Source organism: Portunus trituberculatus, chromosome 26, assembly GCF_017591435.1.
Source record: "Portunus trituberculatus isolate SZX2019 chromosome 26, ASM1759143v1, whole genome shotgun sequence".
NCBI lineage: Eukaryota > Metazoa > Arthropoda > Malacostraca > Decapoda > Portunidae > Portunus > Portunus trituberculatus.
In genome coordinates, this window is record NC_059280.1 from 4,821,461 (window position 1) to 4,838,707 (window position 17,247).

General features: G+C 41.7%; 1 protein-coding gene across 2 annotated transcripts in view; it reads right to left on the reverse strand.

The window, feature by feature from the left end:
- The window catches only part of LOC123509092 (gastrula zinc finger protein XlCGF57.1-like), a 40,798-nt gene extending 28,564 nt beyond the window's left edge, over positions 1-12,234 (reverse strand). For both annotated transcript variants that reach the window (XM_045263226.1, XM_045263227.1), the window contains exons 1-2: positions 11,689-12,234; positions 1,757-1,994 (exon numbers count right to left, since the gene is read on the reverse strand). The gene's annotated coding sequence lies outside the window, so the exon portion shown is untranslated. The remainder of the gene's footprint in view (positions 1-1,756; positions 1,995-11,688) is intronic.
- Between the last annotated feature and the right edge of the window lie 5,013 nt (positions 12,235-17,247).

A 17,247-nucleotide genomic window follows, 5' to 3' on the forward strand; every position in this document is an offset into this window, starting at 1 on the left:
AATCGATAACAAGCTTCTTCAGACCACACACCAAGTCAAGTAACAGAATCGCACAGACGACGACAATGGTGACACATCAGAGGAGTAAGTAGCAAAATAGAGGAAGAAGGTACTAGTAAAATAATTTTGTGGTTAAACATTTCCCTTTTTCATAGTCATTTTTATGTCTTTGTAAGTTTATTAACAAAACCATTAATAAGCATAATAGAAATGTTTATGTACAGTGAAAGATCATTTAATTTGAACACATCCTTAAGTCTAGTGGTGATGGCAGTGGTAGTGATGGTGATAGTGATGGTGATAGTGATAGTGATGATAGTGATAGTGATAGTGATGGTGATGGTAGTGGTGAGAGGACACCCCTGAGCCTCGCCCCGGAGGGCGAGGCTGTTCAAACAAGGGACGAAGTGGATGTGCTGGGAGTCAAATTCATGAGGATCTCGTGGCTGCTTGATGGAAAGGGGCTGGAGGTACTGTACAAAGCTCAGGTCCACTCTTTTATACAAAAAGAATAAAGTCTAGGGGGTTGGGTATTCATTCCTTACTTTATACAATTTTTACTTTATACGGTCCCTTCTGGAACGCATCTATGGTATAAATCGAGGACTACCTGTAATTTTTCCCAAGTTTGAAAGCCCGCCATATCAAGTAAGCTGACAAGCTTTTGAATACACAAGTGCTTCACATGGACAAAATGAGCACCACTCACTGCCCTGTTCAAAACAATGACAGCATCACCAGCAGCTTGTCTTCCCTCGCTCAACATGCCATCACAACGCCCTGCAATGTCGCTTAGTGTTGCTAAGAAGACCAGGAAGTATCTTACTCTTGAAGTGAAGCTGGATATTATAATGTTAGGTTAAGTACCTCAATTTTTTGCTGAAGGTAGCAGATACAGCCATAAATGGTGGCGAGCAATGCTGTTAGTTTTCTCACCTCTCTCGTGTCTGTGAATAATATCCAGCTTCACTTCCAGAGTAAGAGACTTCCTGGTTTTCTTAGCAACGCTAGGTGACATTGTAGGGCGTTTTGGTGGTAAGTTGAGTGAGGGAAGACAACCTGGTGTTGGACACTTATTGTTTTGAGCTGAGAGTGGGGAAGGGAAGGGGAGTGAGTGGTGTGTGTTTTGTCCACGAGAGGCACTAGTGTATTCAAAAGCCTGTTGGCTTGCGTGATATGGCGGGACTTTCAAACTGGAAAAAATTACCTAGATAAAATTTTGTTAAAACGAGTTTGGTGTTCATTAAACGAGCAGATGGTACTAAACGGAAATCTTCGTTGCAGCGAAATTTTGTGGTGTGAACCTTTGTTAAGTGGGGGTTGCCTGTATATAAAATCAACATTAACATTTTTGTTTAATTGCATTTTCCCGTTCAGTGTGGGGTTGGATGGGCCTCGACTGCTTTCCACAATTGGCGATCTTGTGCCCTATGTTCATCTATTCCCAACAGATTGATATCCTCCGTCACACACTCCCTCCACCTTTGCCTTGGCCTTCCCAATGGCTGTCGGCCTCCCCCCCTACCTCCTCCACCTCGCCCAACACCCCTCCCTCTGCCCTTCTCACTTCTCCCAACCACCTCAATCTATATTTGATTTATTTAGTATCTATTCACTCTCTATTTTCAACTTTTCTTCCACACCACCTCTATGGGGTAAAAGTAATGAATGCATCAATGGTTGTAGTAGTAGTAGTAGTAGTAGTAGTAGTAGTAGTAGTAGTAGTAGTAGTAGTAGTAGTAGTAGTGATGGTTACCGTGGAACACAAAGTCAGTGGTGCAGCTGGATGTGAGTGGGTGGGATTGCTTGTTTGACCTCAGAGCAGACCAATGGGTGTATTTTTCTCTCTCTGGTGGACATGGGCAGAAGGGAGAAGGTGCTTGCTTGGCCTCCGCTGAACAATGTTGCTGCTTCTCTCTCTAACACTCTCTCTCTCTTGATGCTACACTATACTCAGCAATTCCTGCTGAGTCAGGCCTTTGTATTGCCAACTCCTGTAGGAGAAAAGTAAGAAAATTAAGGAATGACACACACAAACGTGGAAACAAGAAGTGGACGAAAAGTTATGGTCCAATCATTTTAAGATCACTTAGGTGTTGGCTATTTTGGGGACTTCCCGGCCTGCGGCGCTGTCACACTTGTACCAATGCGCACCTCAAGCCAGGTACTTAATACTTATAAACTGAATGGTGTTGTAGTACATATACATTGTGTAAAAAGGCAAGTTAGAGTAATTTGTGTTTATTTTTAAATATATTTTGCATTGTTTTTGCAAACACATCAATACTTGACAACGTTTCCTCCGAGTGTTGTCACATCCCTCTGTGAGGTCACAGGTCAAAGTGACCATGTTAATCCATAGGTCACTTCCTCTCCAGCTACCAGCCAGGATGAGAGAGAGAGAGAGAGAGAGAGAGAGAGAGAGAGAGAGAGAGAGAGAGAGAGAGAGAGAGAGAGAGAGAGAGAGAGAGAGAGAGAGAGAGAGAGAGAGAGAGAGAGAGAGAGAGAGAGAAGTGGTGTGTGGGAAACAAGGTTCTCATTGACACAGGTTCTAATCCCTTAATTTTTTTTTTTTACGTAGGGAAGAGGGCCAGCCAAAGGCAAAAAAAAAAAAAAAAAAAAAAAAAGTTAGAAAAAGGCCCACTTGAGCGCTGGCTCTCCAAAGAGTACAAAAAGTGCCAAAACCGTCAGCCAGAATTAGGGGAGCAAATGCCTCGATACCTCCCTCTTAAAAGAAGACAAGTTGTAGGAATTCGGAAATACAGATGCAGGGAGGGAGTTCCAGAGTTTACCAGTGAAAGGGATGAATGATTGAGCGTACTGGTTAACTCTTGCATTAGAGAGTTGGACAGAATAGGGATGAGAGGAAGAAGAAAGCCTTGTGCAGCGTGGCTGCAGGAGGAGGGAGGCATGCAGTTAGCAAGATCAGTAGAACAGTTACCATGAAAATAGCGATAAAATATAGAAAGGGATGCAACATTTTGGCGGTGAGAAAGAGACTGAAGACAGTTAGTCAGAGGAGGGAGTTGATGAGACGAAGAGCTTTCGATTCCACCCTATCAAGCAAAGCTGTGTGACTGGAACCCCCAAACATGCGAAGAGTACTCCATACAGGGACGGATAAGGCCCTTATACAGAGTAAGCAGTTGGAGGGCGAGAAAACTGGCGGAGACGCCTCAGAACACCTAATTTCATAGAAGCTGTTTTAGCAAGAGATGAGATGTGAAGTTTCCAGTTAAGATTATGAGCAAAGGACAGACCGAGGATATTCATTGTGGAAGAGGGAGACAGTTGAGTGTCATTGAAGAAGAGGGGATAGTTGTCTGGAAGGTTGTGTCGAGTTGATAGATGGAGGAATTGAGTTTTTGAGGCATTGAAAACTACTAGATTTTCTCTGCCCCAATCGGAAATCTTAGAAAGATCGGAAGTCAGGCGTTCCGTGGCGTTCCCGCGTGATCTGTTGATTTCCTGAAGGGTTGGACGTCTCTGAAAGAACGTGGAAAGATGTAGGGTGGTATCATCAGCGTAGGAGTGGATAGGGCAAGAAGTTTGGTTAAGAAGTCATTAATGAATAATAGAAAGAGAGTGGGTGACAGGACAGAACCCTGAGGAACACCACTATTAATAGGTTTAGGAGAAGAACAGTAGCCATCTACCACAGCAGCAATAGAGCGGTCGGAAAGGAAACTTGAGATAAAGTTGCAGAGAGAAGGATAGAAGCCGTAGGAGGGCAGTTTTGAAATCAAAGCTTTATGCCAGACTCTATCAAAAGCTTTTGATATGTCTAACGCAACAGCAAAAGTTTCACCGAAATCTCTAAAAGAGGATGACCAAGACTCAGTAAGGAAAGCCAGAAGATCACCAGTAGAGCGACCTTGACGGAAGCCATACTGGCGATCAGACAGAAGATTGTGAAGTGACAGATGTTTGAGAATCTTCCTATTCAGGATAGATTAAAAACTTTAGACAAGCAAGAGATTAAAGCTATAGGACGGTAGTTTGAGGGGTTAGAACGGTCACCCTTTTAGGAACAGGCTGAATGTAGGCGAACTTCCAGCAGGAAGGAAAGGTAGAAGTCGATAGACAAAGTTGGAAGAGTTTGGCCAGGCAAGGTGCAAGCACAGAAGCACAGTTTTTGAGAACAATAGGAGGGACCCCATCAGGTCCATAAGCCTTCCGAGGGTTTAGGCCAGCAAGGGCATGGAAAACATCATTACGAAGAATTTTGATTGTAGACATGAAATAGTCAGAGGGAGGAGGAGAGGAGGACAAGCCCAGAATCGTCCAAGGTGGAGTTGTGAGCAAAGGTTTGAGAAAAGAGTTCAGCTTTAGAGACAGAAGAGATGGCAGTGGTGCCATCAGGATGAAATAAAGGAGGAAAGATGAAGAAGTGAAGTTATTTGAGATGTTTTTGGCTAGATGCCAGAAGTCACGAGGAGAGTTTGAGTTTGAAAGATTTTGACATTTCCTATTTATGAAAGAGTGTTTGGCAAGTTGAAGAACAGACTTGGCATGATTCCGGGCAGAGATATAAAGTGCATGAGATTCAGGAGATGGAAGGCTCAAGTACCTTTTGTGGGCAACCTCTATCATGTATAGCACGAGAACAGGCTGAGTTAAACCAAGGTTTAGAAGGTTTAGGTTGAGAAAAGAATGAGGAATGTACGCCTCCATGCCAGATACTAACACCTCTGTTATGCGTTCAGCACAAAGAGATGGGTCTCTGACATGGAAGCAATAATCATTCCAGGAAAATCAGCATAATACCTCCTCAGGTCCCCCCAACTGGCAGAGGCAAAACGCCAGAGGCACCTTCGCTTTGGGGATCCTGCGGAGGATTGGAAAAATAGGACAAGATACAGAAATGAGATTGTGATCGGAGGAGCCCAACGGAGATGAAAGGGTGACAGCATAAGCAGAAGGGTTAGAGGTGAGGAAGAGATCAAGAATGTTGGGCGTGTCTCCAAGACGGTCAGGAATACGAGTAGGGTGTTGCACCAGTTGCTCTAGGTCATGGAGGATAGCAAAGTTGAAGGCTAGTTCACCAGGGTGGTCAGTGAAGGGAGAGGAAAGCCAAAGCTGGTGGTGAACATTGAAATCTCCAAGAATGGAAATCTCAGCGAAAGGGTAGAGGGACAGAATGTGCTCCACTTTAGAAGTTAAGTAGTTGAAGAAATTACTATAGTCAGAAGAGTTAGGGGAGAGATAAACAGCACAGATGAATTTAGTTTGAGAGTGACTGTTAAGTCGTAGCCAGATGGTGGAAAATTCGGAAGACTCAAGAGCGTGGGCACGAGAGCAAGTTAAGTCGTTGCGTACATAGACGCAACATCCAGCTTTGGAATGAAAATAAGAATAGAGAAAGGAGGGAACAGAGAACTGTCAGTTGCCTCAGACAGCTGTGTTTCGGTGAGGAAAAGAAGATGAGGTTTAGTAGAGGAGAGATGGTGTTCCACAGATTGAAAATTAGATCTAAGACTGCGAATGTTGCAGAAGTTAATGTAGAAAAAGTTGAGGGAGGTGTCAAGGCATCTGTGGTCTTCAACAGGAGAGGTGTCCGACCTGGGGACAATTTTGGTCCCCTCCCCAGAGGGGGACTCCGAGGCGTTGTTTATTTCGGGTCCCATTTTTCTTTTAAATTTTGATTTGGAGTGAAGGGTGTATGTGTGGTAAGTGCATGTAGTTTTGTGTGAAGAAGGAGAGCTGTCTTTAGAGGGTAGGCTGTGACTACCCCCTTGAATTGTGAGACACAAAGGGAAACATTCAACGAGATCACAACTAGCTTTAATGGAAGGTTCACAGCACCTCCTGATCTAGTGCTATTAGATCTCACTGGGAGTAAGTTATTGTTTCGGTAGGTGTCTTCTACCTCCTCCATTGCTCAGCACAAAGTTTGGCAGCGTCACAGGCTGGGAAATCCCTGAAAAAGCCAACGCCTAAGTGATCTTCATAAACTGGTCAGACCATAGTGTGAATATGTACGAGGAATGGAGAGAGAAGATGAGAGGCCAAGAAGAAATATATGACACCAGAGAAGCATCGGTCACATTATTCCAGTGTAGAACTAACAACTCAAACATTGGAGACAGAACAACATTTCAAGGCCAACCAACAAAATGTGTCACGTGTGGAGCTGAAACACAACACTTGAACCCTTTCCTCCTACACTGCCCAACCTAAACCAGTCGCTGAGCTGCTTTCACCATGGACGCCCAGCGCTATGACTGTGATTCCAGGCTTTTTTTTATTCTATCACCACTACACTGGAAATACAAGGGACCTGTCTGACTACTGTGTGCATCACAGGCTGATTTTGCTCCACAACACTGAGCAATGCCAGATGTTCAACATTCTTTAAGGGTTGCAGCTGCGGCAAGCATTGCTGTGTTGCTGGAGAGCAGCATTGCCAACAATTTGCTACATTTGTGTCAGCATGTGCTGCATTTCACTAAAAATTACAATTTTTCTTCAACTCAATTTATAGTTAAGTTTTACTGGCATTTTCTCTATTCAAGTTAAAATTAGGTTCGGTAAATTCCCCTGTGGGATGGGGTCCATGGGGTCACAGCCCCCATGGTTAGATAATTGTTTTGGCCTTAAAAAGTAGGTTAGGTTAGGTTAAGTTAAGATAGGGTTTGGCTAATAACCAAGGGTTGGGGGGAGGGGGGAAGGTCTAGGGCCAATTATAATGTTAGGTTAAGTACCTCAGTTTCTTGCTGAATGTAGCAGATACAGCCATAAATGTAGCAAATAGTTGACATGTAAAACCTCCTTTTCCCAAATATTGGCATTTTTCCTTACATTTTTGAGCTGCTAAAAATTGCCTTTTTTTCCGCAGCAAAAACCATGTTTTCCCTCAAGCTCCTCAAGCTTGGTGTTCTTGGGGAGGGGATTGATGATGACAAAGGAAGGACTTGTTCAAGATATTTACCACAGCCTCCACTTCCTGGTTAGTCTCCTTCACCCCTCTCCCTGTCTGTCTCCTACCACCAGGATGGCCAGCCTGTACCCTGTGGGCCCCCTCAGCCACACAGGGGTCAGACCTCCTCGGGTGGCTGGGCGGTACCACCACTACTTCACTGAGGGAGAAGAATCTTGGCCCTCAGGGGCCAGGGCTGCAGTCCCTCCCTTCCTACCCTGGTGACTCCCCTGCCGCCAAGGTTGAACCTGGCCTTGTCCCTACCCCAATCCTCCCAGCCTCCCACCACACCAGTGTGGTGTGGTGTCACGGCAGCTGCTCCACAGACCTCCACTACACAAGCTGTCTGCTGCCACCACCACCACCACCACCTCACTCTGTTCCCTTGAGAAGTTGAGTCTTCTTGTCACACTGAGGGCACCAGGCACCAGGCACCACTGTCCATGTTTGCTGGCCTCAACAACCAACAAACTATCTAAAGACACACACGAGGGCAGTACTCACCACCAGTCACTGGGCCCGTATTTATAAAACTATGATTCGACATAAAGGAAACATAAGTCCACAAGATGGCGGACACCATGACTTATATGAAACATGTCTTATGTCTCACGTTAGGTCATCATAAACTCGCATTCCCGTTATGTTTGGGTGGGAGCAAGAATAGCATCGCTATGTCCAATCATAAAGTCAACATGGCGGAGGCAATGGGACAGAGACAACACCACCTGAGAAGTTTTCGTGATCGTAGAGACGTGTTGGCTGAACTAAGTGACTCAGAACTGATAAGAGGTATCTGTTAGAGCGTGCAGCCAAGATATATGGGGCTGACATGCAAGGATTCTTAAGGAAAGTGAACTCTAGCAGGGGTGTGAGAGGGAGACGGTGACAGCTCGATGCCGCCTTGAGGGGGACAGTGGTTACCCTAGTAAAAAGTGACTTCTGACACTATATCTTCGACCTCTGCCTGCCCCACACTCCAACTACAATAGGTAAGTTTTGCAACATTAACATTTTTCATATTAGATAGTTTGTTTCATTCATTCCATATTGCACATTTACTCTTTAGTCTCAGTGAGTTTAGTGGGTTAGATTAGGGTGCTATTACATCTCATGACATAAAGAAAAAGTTCTCAGCAAACTAGTTGCTTACATTATAATACAGTGGTACGTATCTTTACCACTGGAAATTGTTAGCTGCTAAGACATTAGTTTTACCAAATTTATCATTAAGGTAAATCAGGTTAGGTTTAGTTAAGTTAGTTTAGATTAGGGAAGTATATAGTTGGTTCGATTAGATTTAGTTCATTGTTAAGGTAGATTTAGTTATGCTTAGTTTGGTTACATTAGGTTTTATTTATTTTCATACCAAACTTGTCATCAATGCTTGGTAAGGTTTAGTTAATTTCCTGTCAGTTTGTTAAGATGGGTTAGGTGAGGTTTAGCTAAGTTAGGTATAGCCAAGTTTGGTTTATTTATTTATTCATATATTGTTATTATCATGTGTGAGAATTTTTATTTAGATAATTTTGATGTGCTTTGAATGAATCTAGTAACCATTTTCATTGCAAATCAATGTTTTACATGTTTGGGGTGATTAAGAAAATAAAAAAGAAGATCTTCCTTCCCCCAAAAAGTAGTTTCATTACAAAATGTTAGATAGGTGCACCTATATATATATATATATATATATATATATATATATATATATATATATATATATATATATATATATATATATATATATATATATATATATATATATATATATATATATATATATATATATATATATATATATATATATATATATATATATATATATATATATATATATATATATATATATATATATATATATATATATATATATATATATATATATATATATATATATATATATATATATATATATATATATATATATATATATATATATATATATATATATATATATATATATATATATATATATATATATATATATATTTTATTTTTATTTTTTTTATTAATTTTCTTTATTTCACAGATGGTGCTCAACCTGTACAACCCGTTGCTACATCATCCACTGAGACGGTAGATGTCTCGGCACCAGCAGGAGGTTCAGCCGTTAGGCGTTGGAAGTGCTGCGGTAGCATTTCCATCTGTACTGTTATGAACATGACAACAAATGTTAGTTAAACCATCACAAGCATATTTATTGCAGATCTATCTCACTATCTATATAAGAGGTAAACAATCCTTTCAAGCAGGAAGTATTTTCCTGCCCCCATACTCCTCATACACAGTGTAAGTGTATATGGTGTGTGTGGTTGCCTCATTTTTGCTGTCCTCCTCCTGGAAGAGGGTGTTGGCTTTGTCTATACATAGATAGATAGTTAATGTCCTTTCACTTCAGTTTTAAAGATATTTTGTATGCTCTTATTGATATTTTCAGCAGTAGGGTAATGTACTGTTACTGTGTTGCAGACAGGTACTGAGTGCACTTGTCATGAAGACACATTCATGTGTGGATGCATTTCTTGTAAGCTGCCATTTCCAACCTTCCATAATTGAATATCAACATAGGAAATTTTTCATATCAATGAGACCCATCAATTTGATTAGGTTAAGTTACTGGAAGTTATACTCTGTTAGTTTAGGGTTAAAGTTAGTTATGTGTAAGGTGGCAGAAGTTGTCCTTTATACCTGGAAGCATTAAATACAATAAATGGATAGTTTTTGCCTGTGTTTCTCCAAACCTAAGCAGGGTGTTTATAAAGGAAGGCAGGTGGGCATTATTGAATGTTTGAGGGAGAGTGAATGTGAGGTATGAAAGAAGTGGTGTGGTGTGCAGCAAATGATAAAAGCAAAGGAGTGAAAAAAAGGGTGTGTTCTCTTAATGTCACCTAAAATGTGGGAGGATATAGATATACAAGGGTGGAATGGTTAATACTTTTCAAAACCAAGATGATCCATGTGTGTATGGAATGATTTACTCACTCAAATTCTTGTCTATGTCATCAAGGGGCTTGGGAGGTGGACCACTTCCTACATCAAATTAGTAAAGTGGCCACTAATATTCAATGCTTCACTACTAGCTTTCATAAAGCATAGCAATGTAGGCTTTCCTATCCAAAAATGGGGGTGGGGGAAATAATGATTAGTTTATTAATTAACACTGCTGCTTATTGTGCTTGCCTAAATATCTCTTTTACTTAAGTACCTTAAATAAGGTTGTGCAAGAAATGCCAGTATTACAAGTGCCATTACAGATTGTTACACCTTATCATTGTGAATATTTCTATCCCTAGACACACCTTCCATACTTGAATATCAACACTGGAAATCATTCTTCAAATTAGTGTATCTTAAGTGACATTGTTAGTTTAGGATGAGTTAGGTCATTGGAAATTATTCTTCAAATCAATGTATCTTAAGTGACATCGTTAGTTTAGGATGTTGGGTCATTTAAGGTTGCTAGGTTGAAGTTAACAATGCAATTTGCTTGCCGACACAACAGTTGCTGCTTCGTTTCCTCATCTGTGGTGGGTATGGTACATCCATCATGTCAGTAGCAACCAACAACAAAACGAAGTAGCAGTATATGCGACTACTTGTGCGTGGGTCATATGCTGTTTGTTTACATCGGGTGGAGTGGAGTCAGTGTGCAGAGACACTATTATTGATTATGTTCGCCTTCAAATATACCTAAATTATATGGTATTATTCCAGTGTTTCACCACATTCCATTAGATGTTTTTTACACACCTCATGAGATAGAGTTCCTCATTACGAGTATTTTTAATCCCATATTTATAAGGCGCAACCTATTTGTAATGGCGATACTGAATTTAAAAGATTTAATCGTATTTTTGGTGATCTCACTCCCAAGTCAATAGAACAGAGGCAGACTGGCGCGAGAGCTGCTTGACCCAGGGCAGCGGCTAGCGTGCGGGCCAACATTAGTGACTCGTTTTGTTTGAGCTATTGTTTCCGCTGATTGGTTACTTCCGTTTGAAAGTGAACTGGCGGCCAATGAAAAAAAAATCATAATTTATTCAACCAATCACGGTGGCCTTGAGGCTCGCGGTATGAATTTGAATTCAGTTTGAGGCAAGATGTCCCACTGTGCAGGTTGTGAACTGCATTACTTCAAAGTTATCGCTGAGTTTTTCGAGGACTCTGCTAAATCCGTGCAGTTTTTACGTGATCACGGCGTTCTACCTACTGTGGTGCAGTGTCCAAGACTGTACGTATAGGGAAGTGTTTTTTACCCACCTCATGAGATAGGTTAGGTTAGGTTAGGTTAGGTTGGGTTAGGTTTGGGGGGTGATAAAAAAAAAAACTGGGTGATTTGCGCCAAAAACAAGAGGTAAATTAATTAAAAGCAAGCCGAAATCTACCAGATAAAATTAATTTCGTCCAGAAAAGAGAATGTGGTGAAACTGGAAATTTACCAATTTCATATATTGTTAATCTTATTAATACAAAAAAAGCCTCAGACATGTTTATTTCTTCAAACCATCGTAACTGGACTAGTTTCAGTCCATAAGTTTCACCACTAAGTTGCGGTTGGCATCCCTGCGCTAAGTCGAGCTATTGATGAGGGGTTACCGAGCCATAACTTTGCCACCTATGTCGCATCATAGCTACGATCGCTTATGTCATGACTTATGTCGCGCTAACGAAAGTTTTATAAATACGGGCCCAGGCACAACTGTCTATGTTTGCTGGCCTCAACAGCCAACAAACTATCTAAAGACACACACATACAGGGCAGTACTCACCACCAGTCACCTCCTCACACTTCTTCTTGGGGGTTTGTTGGGGCCGTGCAGGCTGTGTGTCACAGCCTCTAGTGCCCCAAGGAGGTGGTGTGGTCAGGCTATATGCGGTGGAGTTGATTTGTTTTGTGTAGGAAGGTCCTGGTGAGGTGAGTGTCTTGAAAGCCTGATTGGTATTTGTGCAGCCACCCAGGAGGTCAGTCAGTGTTGGCCTGTGAGGGTGAATTGCAGACAGTGAGTGGAGGAGTGCCACACGGTGTGGTAGCAAGGTCCTGCTGGAGAGGTTGAGTGTCTTGAAAGCCTGATTGATTCACACTGTTGCACTGCAGATGTAGATGTAGGTGCGGAGCTTTCGCCTTTGCAACGGCAGCTCCTTACTTCTTCTCGTTCTTTGTTCCGCTAATGTTGAAGTTCTTTTTTCTTCTTTTCCCGCTGTGTCCACCTCTTGTACGAGTATATGGCGTCCTTGTATTTATGTGGGTCGGTGAAGAGGATATGTCCCAGCGCGTCCTGCCGGCCCCTGCCACAACTGCACTGTGCTTTGTGCAATGTGGCTTGATCTTGATCTTGAATCTTGATCTTAATGCTACAGGTGGCTCGAAATCGATCCAGAGATCTTAATCTTGATCTTGATACTACAGGCGACTCGGGATCACTCCTGAGCCGGGCCTTTGGATCGGCAGCTCCTGTAGACGACAAAAAAGGGCACACAGAAAAAAATAGGAAAAAAAAAGAAGAAAAGGGAAACAGGGTCCTTTGCTCTAACCGTCTGTACATCTGGCACGCCACATTCTCTCCAGAAACTCCTTCACCGCCTCAATCATCCTTTCATTCGTTTCTTTACTCAGTCCCAGCAGCACCACCATCCACTCCCTCCCCGTCTTTTCCAATCTTTCGTTCCTATTATGCCCTAACTCAGTCAATACCACTTGCATCATTTCATACTTTACACACTCCAGCATCACATGCTCCACCGTCTCGTCCTCTCCCGAGTCACACATCTGGCACACTTTGCTGCGGGACTCAGACCACCTGTAACTCCTTGCATTCACATCCATACACTGTGCCTTAGCTTTGAAGAGAAGATCACCACCCATGCTTCCATCGTACCACCTCTCATACATCGGGGCCTCTTTCACCTTGTACCATTTGTTGCGGCCCGCCCGTAACATACTCCACTACCATCCCCTCCTCCGCTTGTTACCTCGTTCGCCACCTCTCCGCCTCCCCTTCCACGTCACCGTCTCGTGAACCTTCCACGCCACCGTCTCATGAACCCTCCACGTCACCGTCTCATGAAGCCCCGCTACTGTCCCGAAGTTGGATTCACGCGGCCCCATTCGACTCCAGCGGAAGTGTTAAAGCAAGCTCGGCTTTCTGGAAAGTGAGTTGAGGTCCAGGCCTCAACCAGTGAACACAACGCCTCTTGGACTACCGTGGGTTTCACCATCACCCAGCACTTCACCACTGCGACACGTCATAAGTATCACTTCCCCTCGTCCGTTTTTTCCACATTGCCTCCATATAAGATTAGTATTATTGTTAGGTATTAAGTTGGGTTCTTTATTGTTGTATTTATTTCTGTGTTATATGTATATGTGTATGTCAGTTTCATATGTTTCATGTTATATCTATGTGTATGTCAGTTTCATTATGGGTTATTAAAATAGCTTTTTAAAGTGCCCCCTTTGCATTTCCTCACCAGTTGAACCTGCAGTGTTTTTTTTTATTGTTATTGTTTACCGGATCCCCGATGCCAATCTTACCAGTTTAACCGGTGAACGTAACAATTGGCGACCGTGACAGGACCATTACGAGTATAACCCTTGTTCAGTGTTCCATTTTTCCAGTGATTTTTTTTCTGTGATTACATTATTTTTTCTTGTGTTTCTGTGGTGTTGTGACTTTGATGTGGTTTTTCTGTGACTTACTCTGCGTGTGGTTTAAATTTACCTTTGTGCGATCAAGTGGCTCCTTTTGGGTTAAACGTGCTTCGTGACTTTCATTGGTATCGCATAGCAGTGGTAGAGCAGGAAACCAGGTAGAAAGGCGTGTTCACCGATAGCACTTATCTCTATTTTTGCACATAGGCAGGTGTGTAATAAGTGTTATCCAAGTGTTGGGATCATCATATGTTCATGCGAACCCTCAATGCCCTCACTTCGCGGATCATTTTTCTCGCTAGTTAGAATCGGCCATTTTAACTAGTCTCTCAGACTAATCCGCCTCCTTATCAATAACAAGTTCCAGTACAATTCGCTCCTCACTCTCAAGTCTCGTAACTAGAGTAATCCGGATCCCTCTTAATGCCGTAATTCTCTAGTTTACCCCTCATTAGTGATTGTACTCATAAGTGTTTACTTAAGTATAATCTAGGTAATTTCTAAGGTTGCCTTTATTATCACTCTGCCAAGTTCCTCACTTAAGTAATTCGCTTATAATCTTTTTGTTGTTGTTTGTTTAACATCTATTTAATATATTTAATATGGCTTCCGCTCAGTTTAACGTTGAAGATTTTTGTGCCGACCCTTCTCTGGAACAACTTAAAGGTGGTAATATAAAAAAGGACCAATGGAAGACCATCGCTAAACATTTTGATGTTCCCATCACGTCTCAGATGACTAAGGAGGTCATTAAGAATGTAGTTGTTGAACAACTAGTGCAAGAAGGTCAGTTGCTAGGAAATGCCATAGAAAAGTTAACTCCCATGTCAGCCTCTACGAGGATTTTAATACACAGTCCCCAGGAAGAACAGGATAAGAGTAGGATAAGTCAATGGGAAATTGAGAAGCTTAAACTAGAATACCGGATGCATGAAAAACAAATGCAACTACAGGCAGAAAAAGAAGCGAAAAAAATGCAACTACAGGCAGAAAAAAAAGATAAAGAGAAAGAATCTCAGTTACAACTTAAAAGGCAGGAGAAAGAGTTAGAAATTCAGGAGTTAGCCCTACGAAATGACGCTAAGTTTAGAGGGGAAGAAATAGATATAAAGAAAAAGTTAGCAAGCTTTAATCCCGCTACAGCTGCTCCGCTAGTTCCCCCTTTTGATGAATCTGATGTTGACGGGTCATTTCGCGCTTTGAGAGCATTGCTAATAGGAATAAATGGCCCAAGGATCAGTGGGTGTCTCTCCTTGTCCCTAAGCTAGTAGGAAAAGCTTATAGGGTATACAACGGCCTTAGTGATGAGGTAGAATATGAAGAGATCAAAGGTAACATTCTAGACGCTTACTCTATCACTTCTGACGGATACAGACAACAGTTCCGAAAGTATGTGAAACCAGAGTCTCACACCTATGTTGAATTTGCTAGTGAGAAACTAAGACAATTTAAGAAATGGTTTGCCGCCCTTAACATTACCACCTTTTCGGAGTTGCTCAATCTAATGGTCCTGGAAGAATGGAAGAACAAGTTACCCTTTAATATTCTGAGACATGTGGAAGAACGGGGAGAGAGTGATCTTATGTCTGCCGCTAAAGTGGCTGATGCGTTTGCTTTGTTGATGGGATTCCTGGGTAGTAGAGGTTGTTTGGGTATGAGTCTTGGGTCGGTGCAGATGTAAAGCCTGTAGTCAAACTGTATAACTGACCAATGAAAGAAATGTTGGGAGTCAGGAAAACGACGCCTAGCCTCATCTGTTATGTTGAGCTTGGTTACCCATCGCTGCCAGATTTACTTAAGTTCAGACAACAAAAATTCTTCCAACAGATGTGGACTGAAAGGAATGTTGTGATTGACGACCCATTGGCATGTACAATATGATCTGTTATTTCCCTCAACACCAATGTCGGTACAACTATTCAACGTATGAGGCACCACAATATTCCACACATGTCTCTTTCACTAGGAAATGTTCACCACGCCAGTAACAATGCTAACACCTCAAGATGCAACACATACAAGGAAATTCATCCATATCTTGAGTTACATGACATTTACTGAGAAAGACATGCAATAAATGACTTGTGGAGAATGTTCTTCACAAGTTCAGATTATCATTGAAACTAGTCGGGGGAACAGAAGAGGGCGTGGTCGTCTCCTGCTGGAAGAGCATATCTGTGTGTGTGTGGCCTCGTGCAGTCAGAAAGGCAAGTAGTGGAGGCGTGTCCACAAACCCGCCACATCAGGGACTACTGTGGCATTATCTCCTTACAATATCTATTTGGCACACTTTCCAATGAACTTGCTTGTAAGGCTGATCATGACTCTTTAGGGGTGTACAAGTAACTGCTTGCCAAATTAATTGTTTGTACTTCTTTTGATTTAATAAATTAGTTTTTGTGTGTAAGTGTTACTTTGGAATTTTGTGTGTCAGTTTGTGTCACTGTTATGTTGCCTCTGTGTCTTTATCCGTTCCGGTGTTATGATCTTTATGTGTGTTTGTAATGACAGTACAGTTTTTATAAGTTTATGTTTTCCTTGTTATAGTTTTTTAGGTTTGTCAGAGTGTGTTTGACAACATGTACATGGAGAACATAGTGTGCGTCATTGTGTTGTGTTGTAACATTGTATCAGGATTGGTGTTTGATGTTTTCTTCTTTTTAATTTCTGCTTTGCTGTTTTTTTTTGGTTACTTAGTTATTTCTTTCATTTGTTTCAGTCAGTGTCTGATCTTATGTCTGATAGTGACAGTAGGACCAACTTATTATCTATTTGCAATATGATACCATGGACCGCATGTCCTTTGCCAACATAAAATTGCTTATGTGGTGCGATTTAGTGGTTAACAAACATCTATCTATCTATCTATTTGGTTCTTGTAGCAATGTGGTGAACCTTGAGGGAGGCAACCTGAATTCATAAACTTCTTAGCGTACTTTCTTTAACATGACTTTATGTTTATAATACAGAGCCAGTGTTATTTCAAGGTATATAACTAATTAAGATATTACAAAGCACACAAATACAACAGAGATAAGAATGAAGATGTGTAGAGTTTGCGAGATCAAGCGACCTTGGCGATCGATACCACAGTTTGCCATGAGGAAAGGCTGAACAAGCCAGAGTGAGGTGTCCTCGTGAGAGAAAGCGCAAGGGTACCAATGTAGACTATAAAACTTACCCTCAAAATGATCAGTTGAATCACATCACCCTATATATTATTCGCTATATGTGAAAGCACCATTTCAAAACCTATTAAAATATATGTGGAAATCAAAATAAGAAAAAGAGTGGAATAAGGACGCTCACAGAGAGAAAAAAAAAGGTGATGATTGCATGAGACTCGTACGTTATTAAATTCTTGTGATGAGAAATGAAACGCAACGTGCTACCTCATCCAACCACAGATTTGCATTACTTAGGAAACATGAACAATTCAGAGAGAGAGAGAGAGAGAGAGAGAGAGAGAGAGAGAGAGAGAGAGAGTGGCTGGTAGTAGACTGTTTTTCTCTCTGGGAAACACTGCTGCAAATCCTACACTACAGTACTGTAGCTACGTGCAGTACCAAGGAAGAGAATAATTGTCGTCTTAACACACTCTGGTTATAAAGGCAATTCTACAAGTCTTCAAATCGTTACAATCATGTACAAAATGCTCAAAGGACTGTTGTTGGTCTGT